The 20,772-nt window shown below is 40.3% G+C and overlaps 1 protein-coding gene across 3 annotated transcripts in view; it reads right to left on the reverse strand.

Moving 5' to 3' along the window:
• Nucleotides 1-20,772, reverse strand: part of NFAT5 (nuclear factor of activated T cells 5) — a 956,760-nt gene that overhangs the window by 640,304 nt on the left and 295,684 nt on the right. The window contains exon 1 of one of the 3 annotated variants that reach the window (XM_086945728.1): nucleotides 13,416-13,488. The exons of the other annotated variants lie outside the window; for them this stretch is intronic. The gene's annotated coding sequence lies outside the window, so the exon portion shown is untranslated. Of the gene's footprint in view, nucleotides 1-13,415; nucleotides 13,489-20,772 lie in introns of those variants that run through there. 3 annotated transcript variants of the gene reach the window in all.

The following is a 20,772-nucleotide window of genomic DNA, read 5'->3' on the forward strand; positions in this document are numbered from 1 at the left end:
AGAAAGGTGTAATGGATCCATTAGCAGCGTAGGTTTGGTGATGTGCCTAAGTGGGGGGGGCTTCCCTGGAAAGAAGATAGGGAGAACTGTATTGGCCTTTATGCTGACAATGTGCTGCTGTTTCTCTTGTGTCCTGCTGACACGGGCCAACACTACTTCAAATTCTGGACTTGTATAGACGAGCCTCTGAACCCTGGTGAATTGACATAAATAACCCATAGTTCCTCTTACCACTGACAGAGATGTGGTAAACTGGCAGGATACCAACCCATTTTTGTAGGGTTAGTTCGCAATATCTCAGAATACACATTTCACTGTTGATTAGTCTATGAGCAGCCTCAATCTCACACACCTCCTGGCTAAAATGCCAATGGACTTCAGCTGGTGGACAACCTTGCTGCTCAATCTCCTATGGAGAACGGTTATTTAAGATGAAAGTCCTGTAGAGGTTTCACTAGGTTCTTCAAAACATCCGATTGCTGATCCCACAAGCCTGATTTATTCATGTGCAGACAAAGATAAGGGAGTTGCTGTGGACGAATCAATAACCTTGTTTGTGAAATGTTTTCAGTCAACTTGGGGCTGGGAGCGGCAAGTGGTAGTGATTAATGACTAGTTACACCGGGGTGGAAGGAACCAACATTTCGGATTGCGGTCTCCTGTATGGGCTGCAACAACATAACAGGAATATAGGGCAATCCCATCAACTTCTCTACTCCAGAGCATTCAAGTGTGGTTTTCCTGGCCTGGAGGTTGGCGCTGCAATAGATAAGATGGGACTGGGGACTTACCCTGGAAACCCCTCTCCGTTGGGGTCATTGGTTGAAGCAGGTGCTACAGACAGAGGCCTTTCAAAAATGGGACCTCATCAGCATTTCGAGACAAAGAGATGTCTGGCCGGGATCTCACATGAAGTCCTGTAAAAAGTTTCTGCAATTTATAACCATGGGTAATGATCGCACCCCCAGCGGAATTCAAATATTAATGTGAACATGCCCCCATTGACTTTGAGTTTACGTGATAACTTCAAGTCCAGCAAACTCCTTGGCAAATTGACCATAAGGGAGGCAAAGCGTAACATATTTTACAGGAAACTATTCCAATCCTAATACTAAATGATGAGCCAAAATCACTTTTTTGACCGTGAAGGCTACCTAAATTCTCAGTTATCGTTTTATATTTAAAGAGCGAAGAGCTACTTCACTGTTAATGAAGTCACTGTAAGGTCAGGATTTACAAGGATGGAACGTGTTCTTGTTAGCATGTTGATTATAATACACCCCCAAGAAAAGCCTAGTTTGCCAAAATTAAACTTGAGCACCTTTTGAATTTTGACATGGTGCTGTGGCCGGTTGATGCAGCTAATTCTGACATAAGAAAAGAAAATACTCGCAAATAACTAGTTAAAAGGTATTGATCTGTCGGTGATCACGGTTTTCATTACTTCTTATCTTATTCTAGACATAAATCAAGCATGCTATTAGATACTATGTCATGCTTCAGTTCCGATGACTGAATTTGCAAACAAATATATTACAGTACATTGTATTAAGCAATCAAAAGTTGAGGAATGCAGGATTCTGGTTTGCTCATCAAGGCAGATCTCATTATCTGCAAAAATGTTAAATCCCACAAACTCAATACATATATTAAAAATAAACATATGCTTGAAACTCGCAAGCACACAACGCGTATCCAAATAAATATTAGTAAATAATTCACTGACAGAATGCGATTCTGTTTAAATGGCAGTTTAACTGGCACCATTAGTCCTGGAACTCGAAATAGAGAGACAACAAGGCCACACATTTGTCGTAAGGTACATTGGGGTGATTTGATCTTGTGGCTGTATTTGTTAATAAGCCACAGTATTCTCCTTTTGCACTTTGCAACAGACATTCTTCCTGGTGACAAAGCAGTGCACCTGATTCACTCTTTTTAGCCACCCTTTCAAAATGATAATAAAAATGATAACATCGAACTGCTTCCACTTCGACATGACCAATTTGAATTATGGGTTCCGAGACGGGTCTTCACTGTATCCACTTCAATATTTTTATCCTAAGTAATAATTGCATCCAATCTGTAGACCATATTTAGAAAAGTGTAGAATAACTAGTTTAGTTTGATGATGTCTCATTGAGTGGAGACTATACAAGCACAGCTAGTGAAATGTAAGCCTGCCTCCTTGCCTGCCTCCCCCAATAATTGAGGTTAGAGACAATGAGTAGAAAGTCGCCACGCAAAGTATCTGGCATCATCAAGACAGTGTCCCAAACAAAAAAATTAAAATGAATCATGGGCGAAGGGAACGTTTGCAGCATTGCACACGCAATACATTAAAGATTTGATACAAGAGCAAACATCCAAGTGTCCGTTACAAACAAAACGAGACCTAACAGTGGGACCTTCTAAGAGTCAGCACCTAACATAAAATAGCCCCCGAAAGTAAATATTACCCCTACTATCTTCACAGGGGTCCGTGTGCACACCAAATAGCACCCACTGTTACAATGCCTGTCCCCTCAGGAACTCAACAAATTAAACATAGAAGCACAGGTGAACCACAACATATAGCTCAATAGGAGTCGATATAAAGTCCAAATTCCAATAAGTCACAGGAGTAGAGGTTCCTCGGTTAGATCTATTTATTTCATTAGATAAACAGAGCAGGGTACATTCGACGCGTTTCGTCCCACTGTGGGACTTCTTCAGGGCGCTAAAAAGAAATAACTTCAAGGTACCTACAAGAGTAAATGGAGGTGTATGAATGAGGAAAGGGCTCGTCTGTCCGGATAAAACACAAGTAATATGAAGGCCGCCCCAATGCGAAAAGCATCGGCTGTACTGTGATCTGTTTATCTAATGAAATAAAGAGATCTAACCGAGGAACCTCTACTCCTGTGACTTATTGGAATTTGGAATTTATATCTACTCTTATTGAGCTATATGTTGTGGTGCACCTGTGCTTCTATGTTTAATCCAAGTGTCCATTACTTGGCTTAACTAGAAAAAGCACTGTGCCAAAGCAATCATGTAGGGCTCAAAAAGTCCTCTAATAACTTTAACATGAATGAATTGAAATGCATGTCTGCCAAATACTGTGTGAATAATATAACACTGCAAACCAAAAATACTTACTTTTGTAATCGATGTGCTTAATTTCTGCTAGAGGGCTTATGAACCCCAAGTTAAACAAAGAGACAGGGGACGAACCCTATATCCTCTACAACCACACATTCAATGTAGTGCTATACTAAGATGGGCAAGTGTAACCCCCCACCCTCTAGACAGAGGGGGGCGAGGGTAAGAAGACACATTTGGAAAGCTAAAGTGTGAAATAGTCTCTAGGACACCTGAATTAACAGTCTTCAACTATATAATGGTCAGTGAAGCCTACTGAATCTATCTGCCTGCAGTCTGCATCCTAAAAGATTAATCGAAGCAAGGGAGACTTGGCACCTTATCTATTCTCAGGCACAAACATTCAGATAGCACAGAGTAAATTTTAGAAGATTTCAGGCTGTCTGCAATTTGTTTTTACATTAAGAGCTGGAATAAGTAAACTGAGAAACACTAAACCAAAACTGTTCAATAAAAAGCACACAGATAAATACATTAGGAGGGTCTGAAGATCTCGGCTGAAGGAATTTAGTCCCTGGATACATACCTTACATTACAATGGATTCAATATCTGGGGTATCATGTTGTGGGCATAAATGTGTCAATAATGGCATCTGAACTTCTGAACTGCCTTAATGGAATCCTCAATAGGTAGAAAGATCATCGAACATCTGGACTTAAGTTAATGCTTTCCCAGACTTTGGCTAGTCGAGGAAACATGAGGTTTTAGGATGCCGTCCAAACCCAAAATATAAAGGATCACAGATGTAAACACTAGTGGAAAACAAAGTAGGAATTTTTTAAGCAAAGGGATTGCAACTCGCCAATATTTTGAGGAGGGCCATATTAAATGTTACAAGAAACCGAAATAAAACAGGAAAAAAAGATCTCAAGGAGGCTAATATAAAGTTTATCAAAGTGCCTCAATATTGTCCTACTAATTAGGAAGAAATAATCTCCCGGCATATTCAGGTGGACTGCAATATCTGGAAGATAATGTTTGTGGGAATAGACGAGGATTCCTAAATCAGCTATAGGTTTCATTCTAAGATCATCTAAAGCCACGACCAAATGTTTGATGTTAAGTCTTAAGATTAAATGCCAAGCTGCAAAAGCAAAGCCATTAGAACCTTTCAGGAAAAATATCATTTAGAGTGCTCAAAGTGTCAGGCTAAAGTGTCTGTTGTCTTGTTTTTAGTGTTAGGAGGAGGATCTCAATAAAACAGTAAAATACAATTTGCACTGCCGATCTTAGTTGGCTATATCCTGTGTCATACTATACCACTATACCACAAGTCACCTGATTAAACTGTGTCATTTGCTGAGCTCAAGATGTAATGCAGCTCCTGACAGACATTATTGACAAATAGGAAAAAGAGTGATGTGTGATCATTGTGCTGTACACATTCAAAGCCGCAGTTCTGGGAACATATATGTTAGTCAAGAATACGGACTGAAGAAGTGAAAGAGTCAAAGAATATTTGGGATAGAGTAGATCATCTGGTGAAAATGTAAAAAAGGTTTGAGGAAACCGAAGGAGTCAAAAACGGTTCCTCAGAAGGCACTGGCAGAATGGTTTTTTTAAATAGAAATGCACACCAAGAGTCGCAAATTAGCACTTTTTTTACATAGAGGTACTCATAGGTGACAGCCATGCATGGAGGTGAGGACCCTCACACGTTGAAAAAGTACACCATAGCTCTTGACTACATGGGACAGGCAGCGTCCTATCACAAAGTCAATGGTATCTTTGTTGTCAAAGTGAGTGAACCCAGTTGGATTCCCACAGGAAACGGTTTCTTACCTTTGGTAACTCTCTTTCTGTTGGGTACTTTATCTGACTGCAGGTCCCGCACCTTGAGACCCCAGGTGCCAGAATGGATCAGGAAGATGTTCATAGCAACTCCCAAGAACATTAACAGGTTGCTTCGTAGATCTACACGTTGAGTCCCAGATGGGACGTCGGACACTATATTTGCGCTTTTTCACATGCTGATGCGATTTTCTTTTTAATTCCAGTTCACACCTTCAGATGCAGAGCCTACAAAATCAGGGTATGTCAGTATGTAGATCTCTCAATTGCCATCTTATTTGTCTGGACTAGTAAAGTCCAACCCATAGAACGAGGAAGAGGACAGGCCATTGAGTAATCTGAGGTGAGATAGAGTAACTACCAGAAACAGCGTTACCAAAGGTAAGCAACATTTTCCCCAAATGGATACTTCTAACTGCATATTCCAGGTGGTGAGTCTATGGAATGGCTTAGACCAGGAAATCCTACAGGAAAGGCATGGCAAAATGCCCTTCCCACCAGACCTGGCTATCAGGGAGAAGTGTTTCGTGAAAGTATGGACTAACATCCACATAGCAACCTGGCAGATGTCCAAAACTGGCACATCACACGCCAGAACAGTGGTAGCGGCCTTCGCTATGGTGAGCGTGCAAATCTTCTGGAAGCGGTTTCTTTGCCAGCCCATTACAGATCTTGCAGCATAAAAGAATCGATCAGTCGATGATTCTTTCCTGTACAGCTTTGTCCTATTTGGTCCAAGCAAAGACCACAAAAAGCTGATCGTCCACCAGATATTCCTTGATGTTTTCAATGTGCAAGCTCGGCGCCCTCTTGGGGTCTAGATGATAGAGCTGTTCTTCCACCTTAGAGGGATGAAGTAGGATAGAGAAAGCTGACAGAGTAAAGGACTGCCGTATGTGGAAGGGCATGACCACTTTCAGGAGGAAGTCCACTTTCATGGGAAGAACTAATTCATCCAGGAAAAGTTGTTATACGTCGGCTAGACACACTGAGCTTTCAATTTACTCACACGGCAAGCAGAGGTGATTTCAATGATGATTGTTTTTTCGAAGTTAAGAAACAATGGGAGTAACGGTGTAGCTAATCAAATGCCACTAACATGAGAAATGTGACAACTAAATCCAAGTCTCACTGTGGCATCATAAATGGTGTTGGTAGGAAAATACAAGTCAGCCTTTTCAAGAAACGCATCACAATGGGTGATATGAAAAGAGATGGCTGGAGGAAGGTTCTAACCCATCAACTGTCACTTCTCAAACTCCTCGCATATAGGTTTAGGATGTGCAGAACCTTGCCATGCTGCTGCAACAGGGTCCTGCACAACCTACACAGACTGGGCATCCAGATTGTAAGAGAGATGCTCATGGTCAGAGGTTCCAGGAGCCACACTCTCCTCGCCCAGTCCAGAGCCACTTGGATGAGTCAGGCCCAGCCTTTTGTGATCCTCTTCAGAACCTTAGACAGGATAGGAAGAGGCGAGAAGTAGCACAGGAGTCCTGAGCGCCAATACAGGGGAAAGTTGTCCCTGATCAAGAACGGCCTTGGGAACTTCAACGTGTAAAGGTGTGGACACTGCACTCTCTGTAGCGGAAAGGTCGAGCCAAGGTTCTCCCCATTGATGGAAGTCACCCCGTGCCACCTTTAGGTGTAGCTGCTATTCGTGATTCGCTGGGCAACGTGGGCGGAGTTAGTCCAAACCGGCGATTAAAGATCTTTCCAGGTGTTGTGCAATCAGGGAGATGCTTCAAGAATTCAGCCACTTCCACTGATGAAGAGCCTCTTGACATAGGACCCACAACCTCACTCTGCCTTGTTCATTGCAGTATCACATGGCAGTCATGTTTTCAATGAGAACTTGAACCCTGTTCTCTTGATATTCAGGAGGAATGCTTTACGTGCCAAGGGAACATCCCGCAACTCCACTAGGTTGATAAGGAGGTGGGCTTCTGCTTGAGACCAGAGTCCTCTGATCTCCGCCTCTCCAAAATGAACTCCCCAACCCACCAATAATAAATCTGTCACAAACATCAATTCTGGATGTGGTACGAAGAGGAGAATGCCATCGGATTAACTGTGGCCTAGCAGGAACTGCTTTAGGTTTCCGTCCTTTGACACCTGGACAGATTCCAAAAGGTTCCCTTATGCTGAGCCCACGGAGGCTTCAGATCCCACTGTAGAGTCTGCATGTGCCACGTGGCATTCACAAACTAGATGCAGGAGGCCAAGAAGCCTCAGAGCCACTCTGAATGACACCCAGGTGAAACGTCGAAACATCAGGAACACAGCCCAAATGTCCTGGACTTGTTGAGGCAGGGGGAAGGATTGAACAAGCACCATGCTGAGAATGGCTCCAATGAAGGGGCGCCATTATGAAGGAGTCAGGTGTGACTATGGCAAGTTGATGGAAAAACCGACTGAAGTCAAACCAATCTTCACAGATGGGCAGCGACCACCATCATCACCTTTGTAAACAACTCAGCTGCACTGGTAAGGCTGAAGGGGAGCACAGGCAACTGAAAGAGTTCATGGCCTACCTGAAAACACAGGTATTGTCTACGAGAGTGCTGGAAGGTAATGTGAAACTCTGTGTCTTGCAGATCCAGCACCACCATCCACTTTTCCGGAGCCCGTGCAGAAAAAACTAGAGACAGGGTGAGCATTTTGAACTTGTCCTTCCGAAGGGGTAAAAGCCTCCATTCTCTTTAGGCAAAAGAAGATAACATGAATTACAACCAGTACCAATCCCTGATGCCAGCACCCTCTATATGGCTCCCTTGGCCAAAATACCTTGAACTTTTCTTTGGAAAATGGACAAGTGTCTTCCAAGAGAGGTTGCGGTGTGGAATTTGTCAAATAGAAGGAAATAACCGTTATGCATGACTTGAAGCTCCTACTGGTTGGATGTGATATTTTTCAAACTGGGGAGGTAAAAGGTGATATAACCTCTCACTGGGTGATCAATGCTCAAAGGTTGACAAAGTGGTTTTGTGACAGCGGTGGGGGAAGGGCGGGGACTTGGGTAGCTTACTGTCCCTGTAGGCCTGGACACTAGTGTCGGATTCCTGGCATCCGCCTTGGAAGGCTTGGGAAGCCTGTTGAGGAATGTTTGGTTGTGAACTCTGTTTACACGAAAGCACATAACTGCCAGTCCAAGAAAGTGCTGTCTCTTTGCTGTACTTAAAGCACTTTAGGGTTGAGTCTGCTTTGTCTCCGAAGAGATGAACTCCATAGAATGACATATCTAATAGTGACTGTTGGACATCACTCAAAAATCAGGTTGAGGAGATCCAAACAAGGTTGTGAAGCACCACACAGGCCCCAAATGCTCTTCCTAGACAGTCAGTCCATAGTGTCCAGGCCTGATCTTGTGAAGTGCATGGGAGGTTGTGGCGAAACTCATCTGGGACAATTGGCAAGATATTTCCCACCTTGTCGCATAACACATACAAGTATCTCTCTAGGAGACAGATGGTGTTGACAGAACTTAAGGGAAGGCTAGTCGCAAAGAACATTCGCTTTGCAAAAGTCTTCATGCATTCTATCTCTGCTGGGGGGGAAGGAGGCTCCCTCAGGGCATGCCTGTGCCGCCTCGCAATTTGTACGGAGGGCAAGTTCCTGGCTTCACCCAGGTGCCCAACAGTGTACCCATGAGAGCCTCATTGAAGGGGAGGAGAGGCTCCCAAGTAGCCTGTTCTAGTTAACACATTTATCTTGAACTCAGTGGTGGAAAGGGTGTGGTCCAAAACGTCAGCTGCTCTCCTTATGACAGCGGCAAAGGAGGCAGATTCTTCTGTAGCCACATTAGGTAATGGTGACTGGGGGCCAGTTTCGGGCAATTTGTCCAAACCACTAAGGTCCTGGAGGTCTAGAAAAAAGTTTTTATCATACAGCTTATTGGAATCCTCATCATGATCTGCACATTCATGAAATCATTGTAGAAGCAACTTGGCATCAGAGTGTGTCTATGAACAAGGTAGATGCAATATTGATGGGAGTCACTTCAGGCTCACTAACCAGTCCAAAAAGACTATCAGCTTCCATTTCAGCGTCTGTGCTGGCAAAAACGCTCAGGGTTGTGGCATCATAAGGGGCACTGACATCAAGCCTGAAGCCAAGGCTATCCTCAGTGCAATGTTGAGAGGAACAGTTGGCATCGCGGACGGATCTACTGGTGGTAGACAGTCTGGAGACTGACAGGAGGCTGCTTCGGATCATAAGGGGCCAAAGCTTTGTTAGAGGTATCTGGTTGGATTCCCAAGATTCGGATTAAAGCCTCCTTACTATCCCATATTTGCTACAGTGTCTCCAAAGGGTCAGAGTAGTATATTTAAATTGGAAGGAGGGTCTGAATAGGTTCCGGGGTAGCATACAAGAGTTCATGGCCTGGAGGTTCCCGGGGCATCATGCAACACTGAAGGCGAGAGTGGTGGAAAGTCGGTGAGCCGTGCTTGTATTTCTTAAGTATTTTGGGACTTTTTTGACTTGCGTGACTTACCTGAAGATCTCAACTTCAATCACGAACGTTTATGAGATCAGCCCTAAGAGCAGTGAGGAGTCTGTGCACTTGACCGCAAACTGGTCTTCTTCAACTTCTGTCGATGTTCCCCGATGTACAACTTGACTTTGTGGGCATGGGTAGCCTTGGGCTTCATTTTGGCACCCTTATCACACAACACTGAATCTTCTTGGAGCCCAGACACCAGAGCCAAACATTGCGAGAGTCAGTCATGACATCTGTTCTTTCACAGTTTGAAGACTGCAGTTTCTGTAGTGAACCCATCCCTTGCATACAGGAAAAAATTCTGGAGAAAAGCATTGTCAAGTATGAGAGACTTGAGGGAGTAAGCTCCGGATCCTCATTACGCCCGAGATCAAAGGTGGGAGCAGATATACTGGTCTCAACGTCACATCTGGGGCAAGACAGACGAGACACAGAGCCACACAACGCCACCTACCGAAACTTGAGAGAGTTGTTATGAAAATCTTCCAGAGACCATCTTGCACCTGGGGAAATTAACAAGGTGAGCAATCCGCAGTTAGAAGAATTGATCAGAAATGAACTTACTGGATAGAAATTCCCCACCAAGTATTACAAGGAGCTGTGAGACAAATCCATTGCACATTATGCACTACACACAGCTGCTCACCAATAGCATTTCTGTCAGAGGATAGCTAATTTGAGGAAGAGTTTTATTCAAAATTGGGGAGCTTGTAAGAAATGTTGACAACATAAACTGATGAAACACCATAGAAGGTGGAGTGTAAACTGAAGTCCTTTTGTGATTCCTCCCTTTAAGCATAACAAGAGGCTCTGGGCAGAAAAGGCTGAAGATGCACTGGTTGGTTGGTGGGCTAGTGAGAGAAGAGATTCCACGTTGGGTCCACTTACACAAATGTTATGTTAAACTCTTTTATATAGCGCTCGAATCACCGAGGGGCATCTCGGCGCTTTACTCAGAGTAACCCGATAGGTGGACAGCACAGGAGTGGAGAGACTTAGAACAAGAATGCCTTTAACTGTTTTCTAAAGACCAGGTATGAGGGTATTCCTACCAAGTAAGCTGGGAGACTATTTCAATATTTGGGGGCAAGGTAGGAAAAGGCCATTCCCCCAGACCTATGGCGTCTAATGCGGGGCACCTGGAGCAGCTGCAGCGCGCTGGATCTCAGAAGGCGGTTTGGGGTGTATATTTTTAGTTTCTTTTGGAGATACAGGGGGCCCTGACCCTGAAGAGTGCAGAAAGATAGACAGCAGATTTTAAAGAAGGCTCTCCGTTTTATCAGCAGCCAGTGTAATTTTCTCAATAAAGGCAAGAGGCGGAACCTGCCGGCATGTTGAGGACCACCCTGACCGCCGTGTTTTGGATTACCTGTAATTTCGTCAGAGAGGTAGTTCCAACCTCTGCCAATAAGGCATTCCCGTAATCCATGCGGCTCATAACTAAGGCTTGGGTCAGGGTTTTCGCGATGGTCCATGGGGATGATAGGTAAGATTTTTCGAAGTAGTCTGAGCCTATAGTAACAGGCACCCGAAACTGAAACTACATGATCTTGCATGGATAGGGTATGGTTTAATTTTATGCCCAAGTTGTTAACACATTGCTGGGGCATTGGTGACGGGCCTAGTTGTGACGGCCACCAGTCATCGGTCCATACAGCTGCAATTTTCACTAGGAGCATGACTTCCGTTTTTCCCGGGTTTAACTGTAGACGATTGTCGGTCATCCAGTTAGATATTGCAGCAATTCCAGAGACAAAACGGAGTCTATCTGCTTCCAGGTTTTGGCCGATGTTAAATAGCAGCTGGGTGTCGTCTGCGTACGAGACTACTTCGAGACTACTTATGAAGAGACAGTAGGTTACTTAGATGCTTTTTTTGTAATGGTCCTACCTGTACTAAAAGCATTTGGGTAGGAAGGAGAGTCAGAAAGACTACTACGACGAGCTGGCAAAATCTACACTTATCTGTCGTCTCCAAAATCTCTAAAACCTTTTGTATGGAAAAGTGTCACACAAAGCACACACACTGTTTAAATGCTGACCAACATATAGCCAATGTGTGCTTGAGGATAAGGTATTCTCAATTCTAATTCTAAAGCAAAAGCCATCTGAAGGTCATATGGTCACCAGAAGAAAAAACGCACACATTTTGCAAGTAATCTTTCCATATGGAACTTGCAAATAATGTCTTTTTTTCATCAAATGCACTTTGTAAAGGGTATGTTGTCCTAATGTCCTAAGGAAAATGGCAAATGGCAATGTCCAGTCCAGTGGAGGGGCGGGCTAGCAGCATACGACGAGGATAGCACAAGTCCAAGTTTATGGGAAAATGACCTTAGAAACCTCAGGCATTCTTGCACTCTTAAGAACAAGTTTACTCTGGGTACTCCTAACCATAGAGGTAATTAAAAGTCCACAAGCTCTACAACCAACAATGATTTAAAATCAGAATTCTCTGTGACCAATGACTGCAACGTCAATTAAAATACAGCGACTGGGAAGTTGGGGGAAGGCACAAAGTAGACAGTATTGTTCAGAAACACACCTATGTTAGGATCTCAACAAAAATAGTAGAAAGCTATTCTTTCAGCACTTAAGATCCTTCCCTTAGAAAAAGAAAATAAAGTCTATGGCACCATCAAGAATGAACCTTTGAAAACTTAACACCCTTCACCCCTCCTACCAGATGAAACATTGTTTTGAGCATCCAACATTACAAGAGATCTGGGATAGCGTTGATATAATTCAGCATTAAGACAAAATGTACTCTGGCATCTATTAGGGAGCTGGCACAATGACAAACCTACACTAGTAGTGTTCACCATTCTGCCCTCAGAAGCAGAATATTGAGATTAAGGGTCAGTGACATATGAAGACTAACTTTTTTTTTTTTTATCTCTTTCAGCAAAAGAGTGATCTGTTCTATATTGAACTTGGGGATACACATATATGGTTTAAATTTGACCTACAAATATAAACAAATCACACAGACCCATGCATAAAGAAATTCCTGTGTACTGACTTAATTATATAAATGAGGGTGGTAGGGCTGGGTCATGTCCCATAATAAAAAATATGCCCAACAAACCTTTATCCAGAGGACTCAAAATCCAAAAGGGAATTGTCGTCCCATGCAGGAATTGAGAAAGAATTAAAGTAATGTGAATAATCTTACCTCTTAGGCTGTTTTTCATGCTCTGTCCACCGATATCAATATTTATGTACTTTACATTTCATATCTTGGGCAATACCGAATTGAACTATTTACGTTTGCTGTGTTCAAGACATATAGGAAAGAAAACAAACTCCTATAGTTCTAGACTGTACTGCTGAAGATATAAAATTGACAATCTGAACATACAAAGTGGCTGCAAATTCACATAATAATTCTTTCATTCCAATCCTAAACTTCTAGGTCAATTCTTCATAACAACATATATATGTAACATTAACAACTTTCACATAAAAATATTGTGCTTCATTCAGTATTATTCCACTAGTTAAAAACTCAAAAAAGAAAGAAAAAAAGACTTAGGAAGAAGTCTGAAACAAGACCGACCTATCCCTGGGTGAGATTGGATGGGATAAGTGTCTCTGGCATTATTTGTCTTCACTACTGACAGACAGATACCGTCACACAACCCACCACACGATGCCTGTCTTTGAATGGCGGAGCTAGAATGCAAGTTAAGTGTATTAATAGAGAAAACAGCTAGCATCCCAGCAAATATAATATGCAATCGAATTTAATTATTACATAGTATTTTATGTAGAATGATTTATTTTAGTTTACATTAAGCCAAAAATAATGTTCAATACTGCTGTTTACATTCACATGCTAAATGAGTAATGCTTTAAACTAGTAAATAACATGTATAATCCAGTCTTTAATTATTTATTCATATTTAACCATCAAAAACTGAAAGATACAAATGTGTAACTGTAATTGTCTTATATTAGTGTGTAATGTGTAACAAACCTCACTGGTAGAAATCGAAGTCTGTTCCCTCCAGGCCCTCACACCTCATTGAAGCCAATTCTGTCCCTCCAAAAACCTGAAGAGTTGGTTGCAGCAAGAATTCTCACTTTGAAATAAATGAGAAATAACTTGGCAATAATGGCAGCATTCTGAAGCCAGTAACCGATCTACAGCCACATGCTTGGGTCACATGCTCTTTGATTTAAAAAAAAATACAACATAAAATGTTGCAAAAAAATCAGGGTTCTGGAAAACACCTCCACTGAAACATTCTTTCAAGCACACCAAGACACTTGCGTACAAAAAATACATCAATGGGTTCATACTACATTGATAAAAAGTCCACAGCTAAACATATGAAGATATATTTATAGCCATGCACAGATATGCAGATACAAACTAAATAAGATGCTAGTACCCGAGAACTGAAGGAAACTCTTGAAAATTCATAAAATTAGATCATGCTGGGCATCACAAAACTAGGACAGTTTCAGATTCCAGGATACACTGAAGCACTGGGTTTAGACTCCCTAGTTTTGACGCCTCTGATTATGTCTCTCTTATGGCACACTGCGTCAGCAAAATGGAGAGTCGCCACAAGCTTAATCAGGAAAAGAGCAGGAGCTACCTTTTCTATGCAATAGGTTTGTTAAAATTTGTAGCAAATTAGAGTTAGTACCTTTTAACTCCCGTACCAGATGCTGTTAAATTATCTATACACATAAAGGCAAGAACCAGCAGCTTGTTTTCATGCTCTATAAGGGGTTTGCAACAATATTCGTTTGCATAGTTGTACTGCAAAGCCCTAAACCATTTGACAGATTTAAGACTACATACAAGCAGCCATATGTAAAAATAGAGATGTGGAGTTAAGGTATAGGAGCACTGGTAACAAAATCTGTGTGTGTCTCTTAGCTCAACCATTGTGCTCGGTTAGCTTATACTCTTACATGGAGAATACTTTTCCAAGTCTAATCCGCTTGACTAAGGGTCTGAGTTTTTCGATTATCAATTTCCCTGCAGCACGGAGACAACATGAGAGTAAATGAAAAAGAAGTGGCTTTGTAGGAAAAGGGAACTTATGTCAGGCTGTTCCTATCCGGTTCCATCAGTCAGACACTAGTTTTGTTTTCACTCACCCTTCTCTAAGCACTCCCCAGGCTAGAGCAGTTAACTCTGCCTGCTTTTACCAACCATGCATTCCTGGTTCCCTTCTCCTTCCACTTGGACCTCAGTAATGAAAATTACTCTTTCATCAAACACTATTTTTGGGATCTAAATTTCAAATTCAGACTACAGCAGGTAATTTACTGATTGCAGCCTCTAGACAAGAGCAAGTCATCAATCATCCCAGCACGCAATCGGCTTCCTAATGGGAGAAATTAAGGCTAAGGTACTTTGCCAATTCCACAGCAACTCCACATTTAACAACCTCCATTCTGAACAAGACTTATTTTTCTCACTAATCCATGATCTTAACTAGCATGTGTGGGAACTCCTATTCACTTCTGATTTACAGCTTGTGGAACCCTTTACCTTTATACTTCTGCCCCACCATCAACCAGATGGCCTTGAGAATATGTGGGAAGACCTAGTACTATGTCCTCTACCCTCTGGAATCTTGCAATATGGTCTTTAAATAAACAGGTTTCGTCTTACCGCAGTGATTGGGTTATGCATTGCTCACATTCTGTAATGAGATACAATTGCTTGCGTTCAATTGTGGGGATTCACAAACATTTTAAACACTCAAACCCTGTATAGAGTTTCACTTTAAATGTATTTGATAAAACATCTCGAACAATATTCGCATGTTACTTACAACCCCCATTTCAAAATTAGGTAGCTGTATTAAATTATAACTATCTTTGGTATTGCTAGAAGGAATTAAAGTCCCATTTCTACTTCATGGGTGTTTCGTTACTCACTCAGCTCTCTAAACTAAAATAGTATTATGCCTCTTTCGTAAAAAAAATATAACTCAAGACGCCCGCATATTGTCTGGTTCACACAATTTATGTTTTAGTATTTTCTGCTTTTCAAAATTCCAGATGTGATTTGGAAGTTCAATTCAATATTGAATCAACTTTCCTGATGGAAGGCTTGTTGATGCTTTATGGAAATAGGTTAGAAATGCATTCTCGAAATTAGAGAATAAATCAATACTTATTAAAATATATTTTGCAAGAAACTGAAAATATGTGAAAGCAATCACTGAACTCAAAATGAGCCACTCTATAATTATATTTAAAGCCTAAAAAGGAAACAATATTGTGTTTGGGAGTACATTTGACTATGAAGAAATATATATATATATATATATATATATATATATATATATATATATATATATATATAACTAAAATCATCAAAATGAACCCAGGTCCATAGGAGAATCCGCTGAAGAACTTACAAGAAACATATTCTAAACTTTTTTTTTTATAAACCATGAAAATGTCACTTTTTAAAGGACAATTCCAAAAACATGTTAAGTCCAAAATGCTAAGACTTAAAATTCATAGGAGGAGGGGGGCTTAGCTATCTCATGGATACAATTTCAGGCTGATGCTTTAACAAAGAATATTAGAATGTGTCAATGCGTTTCTTCTTCAATTTGTGACCATTTATACATCATATAAATGAGAACTCGCATTTCTAACAAGTTGAATTATAGTCTATGGGAGCAAGACCGCTTAGTGACTTGAGAAGTGATGTGAAAAGCTCATTTACCCCCTTAACACACAAGTGAGGTAAAAGCAGATGCCAATTGGTACAAGACCAGCAAATCATCCGCATTGGTGAAACAAATTCTGAAAATACTGATTTTATACTCAAATAAATATCTATTCCTATTCACTGAAAACCCAATGTGAGGGACAGGGTTTGCTGTCTGTCAACACCAATGTCTTTATAGGCATTTAGAGCTACTTAGTTGAGTATTGAATGGAATGTGTGTGATAATAATCTAAGAATAATCACCTGATTAGGAATCACCAGAAGATCTTTGAAAGAAAGGATATCATAAATTTAAGAGTGATCCCTTTATATAGAAGTTTGATGTCAGTATGGGTGATCGGAGAGAAAGCTAGCAGTTGGAATTGCTACATGCACAACAAGATCCTGATCTGGAAAAGAATAAACAATGAAGAAAGGATTTTCATTGTTAAGTGAACTATGATGAAAAGAATCATGAATATGACTTGTATGGGTTTCTAAACCAGACACTACAGTGACACCAACAGACTGGATTCAGAGAGGTCATGCACACTGCTGAGAGGGGATTCTGAACAACATGCAAACTGTACTTGACCCCTTGGTAAATGGCAAAGAACATTCCAAACTGAAATATTATGTGAGAAAGGCAATTTCAGGACAGATACAAAAAAGTCTAAGCCTGCATAAGACTAAACTAAAAAGGATGTTACAGAGAGTATCAATTCAATTAATCACTCAGAACAATAACACACTAACCAAGAAGAAGAAACATTATAGGCTCAAGTAAACAGCACAATCTGTGATGTCTAAGGGATTGAAAAAATGGCAACATCCTCAAGGCAGCTGCTAATTTGAATTAGTTAGTATATGAAGTACACAATAAAGAATTTAAAGAAGAAAAAGTCCTCAAAGACACAATTGGTCTCCACAGAAAATATCAAGAGTACCTGGTTAGGTGAAGCACACACCCTCCAAGGTATATGCCTGCAGAAAGGGAACATTTCTTAAATATGGAACTAAAACTAAACAATTCTGCTAAAGCAAACAATAAAACACAAAAATGTGTTTGCTACATGCCAAACTAGTTGTAGCATATCGGATGTGAGATCTGGATGATAACTTAAGTAGGAAGCACTGGAAGATCTTTGAGAGAGAGCCTATCATGACATTTAAGAGTGAAGTACAATGTGAAAGTACTCTTGCTCCCAATTACAGTAAGTTTCATGAAACAAATTTGATAGGTGTTCTCCAAAAGCTCCGAAATCTGATGTGACAATGTACTATTGTTGAAGAAAGCTAGACAGCAGATTGGATATTGGTGAACTTTTCTCACGGTAAAATAAAATAAAAAATAACAGCCCCATTAAGCTCAAGAAAAAAGATTTGTGCTCAGTGACTGCTCCCTTTTTGCAGATAAAAATAAAGATAAGGAACAAGGCATTAAACAAAATTTGAAAAACGGACATCTGATGGAAATTTGGAATTTGAAATCGAAAAAGATGTGCAGGGAACAATGTAATGGAACGTAGAGAACAGATAAAACTTTAAGCCATAAAAATACAAATAGATTGTTTGTTTGAAGAAAAATATCCTAGAGAAACCTTTGACATTCTGTACATTCATTTGCATATAATAAGGAATATGTTTAAAGGTGGAGAAGAGAAAAAACCACAGCTGAAATACACAGTATAAAAACAGAAAATAATTTTTACATTTGAAAGATACGACATAGGTAAAGAAAAAAAAATATTTTAACACTGTAATTCACTTATAAATAACAGAAAAGGTAAACACAACTGTAATGAAGCATTACCCTGGTCTATTTGTGTTGGATTTTGGTTCTTCGAGTGCTAAACATTGCTTCAAGATGAAGGTAGAATAAATCTAGTTTCATTGAACGTCGACTCTCAGCAGTCAGTTAAAGTGGCACAATTCGAGGAACACACTGAATAAGTAATGGTAAAAAGATGCTAGAAAGTACTGTGCTAAATTAACCACACAGTAACTGGAATTCACAAAAAACTGCGTGGTAGGGCTGCTACATGTTTAAAGAACATCAGGGACTTTGTAGAAGCAAGCATTCACATTTTTTTGTTTTATTTGCAGGCCTTGAAAGGCGTTCTTGAGAAATGAGCATGTAATCGGTTAGAGTTGGGCAAAAGACATACAATAATAAATAAGACCTGTGGATCAGTAGACTTTGAACTAAGAAATACAAGACACCAAACATTGATGAGATAAGTATGAAGGAAATTCCTAACACTTATAATAAATATGACAGCATTAGAAGCTCATTGCAAATATTTGTTGACATGAACTATACATTGTTCATGCCAGTATATAACAAGACGTTTCATGAATAACTTTATATAAAACTAGTTGCATAATGTCCGTGCGTAGAAAATAATTAAATTAAAAGTTATGCAATAGGCTCTATTTATAGAATTGATTTTCAAAAACAATGACAGACCTTGATAAACTACTACAAAAGCAAGTAAAGTCCTAATGATTTTTCAGACCACCACAGTCAAGGAATGTATACTTAAGACTGTCTTGAAGAAGTTGTCACTGGAAGTTGGAGATTCTTTATATACAATACGCAAAGACATATAATGTACCACATAAGATAGGCAATGAGAGCAGGACAACAGAATGGGGGAACTGCAGCAGCATAGGGGGGGGGAAAGTGCACGAGTTTCCCTGCAATTATAATAGTAATGGGTAATAGCAATTAATAGTAATTTTCCGAATGTAGAGGATCTGACCACCTCTATCAGTGAAAAGAAAATGTAGAGACAGATCAAAAAAATTAGTGTAGGTTACACACACTTACTCACTTGACTCATATTATTACTTAATATAGAAATTGAGAAGTTTCCCCTTTCTCTTTTTCACTTTTAATTCTTGGAGTGAGGGCCAGTAGCTACTCAAGTTGCATCAAACTTTCCAATTGAAGAGTTTCAGAATAATAATTTCTTGCCCAGATAATTCTAAATTGGGGCTGATGTTCCAAGGAATGGCAGAATGCATTCAAGCAAAAAAACCCATTTATAAATTTGCCTCCCAAAAATGTCAGGTTAAAAGTCCTAAATGCAGCAGTTAGACAATGGCTTGGAGTTCCTAGTCTACTACTGATACTGTCCTATTGGAATCTGGCAAAAGTTTCTGCAGTCGCAGGCTTACCAGAGTTCCTAAGACTATGTGAGTGGACCGCTTAAAAAAAGAAACCTATTAAGGGTGATCTTACAAAAAAACTACTTCCTTGGAACCTTTGAAGGGGCAAATGGAAGGATCATTATCCAGCCTACGTTTTTTACAATGTGCCTCTTGGTGTTTGCAACAAATCTGGAAAAACAGAAACCCCATCAAAGGTGGAATTCAAATTCCAAAATCCAGCACTGAGAAAGAAGTTTCACTTTGATGTGCCAGACTATGCAAAGCAGCAGGCATGAGGCAGTGTGCACCCCAAAAAATATGGGAGCGAGGCAAGGCTAGAGCTTGAAAACTTATGGCAAGTATCCTTATTTACACTATACGATACAGTAAAGTCTGCATCACTGAAAGGAAATACATTCTTTTTTCTTCATAGAATCTACTGGATATCAAAGATCTCTTAGATGATTAAGTTAATTGCAGAGATTATTAGAAAGGTAAAGGGAAGACTATCCTTGAAATGTAAAATCAAGTAATTAAGGTAAATCCATCACTTCTAATCTTTGGAATAATTAATGAAGCGGACTGTGTGTTACACAGGGCTAAAAAAATTATAAAAATCTTACTAAACCTGCATGTCTAGTAACTTTAATAATCTACTCGACCTAACTATAATGTACTTGATTCATGAACTGGTCTCAAAGGGATTGTGATACACAGTTCACTTTACAAAATTCTCTAACTTTAGTCACAGAAAGAAAAGTAAAAGTAAGAAGACAAACGGACTTTTGATCTCTATCTCTGAAAGCCAAGCAAATGTGTCAAGAAAGCAAGATTTGATGACATCTTTATTGCTCATTCACTTTGTGAGCAAGCATTAACACCAGAAAATGTGAGCAGGCCCTAAAAATAGCTAGCCCTGATTAAATCTGGTTCGCCATAGCGAGAGGATTTTTCGAATCCTGATCACAGTAGACGGGTAAGAAGCTGCTGTTTTAGTTATTCCTCCTTGTCAGACTTGAGATGAGAAAAAAATGGATCTGAACAGTACCTCCAACATTCAAGAACTGATTAAAAAGACTAAATTATGTATCAGGGCTGAATTGGGAGTGTTTAATTAGCAAGAAATCATACTTTGGTCACATTTTGGCTTGATCAGAGATCACTCTCATGATTACACCCAACTTGAGTCAGGCCTCCCCTCAGTGGTTTAGGAGACAAGATATACACACACAAGGGATCAGGTAAACTATCTTTCATGAGTCAAAATTGAAGGGTACCCATTGATGATGAATTAGGACAACATAAAAATTGAGTATCTAGTCTATATCAACCTATTATTGTGCTGGAGAAGAGCAAGATGGAGTGTACAAATCCATGAGCAAGATATCAATCTGGAGTTGGCAGAGGCTGAAGCTGGTATAGGCTACATTAAGAACAAACCAGTAATAGTCTATTTCAAATTATTTAAGAAACTGACAGAAAGCAG

This window comes from Lissotriton vulgaris, chromosome 12, assembly GCF_964263255.1.
Source record: "Lissotriton vulgaris chromosome 12, aLisVul1.2, whole genome shotgun sequence".
Taxonomy (NCBI): Eukaryota; Metazoa; Chordata; class Amphibia; order Caudata; family Salamandridae; genus Lissotriton; species Lissotriton vulgaris.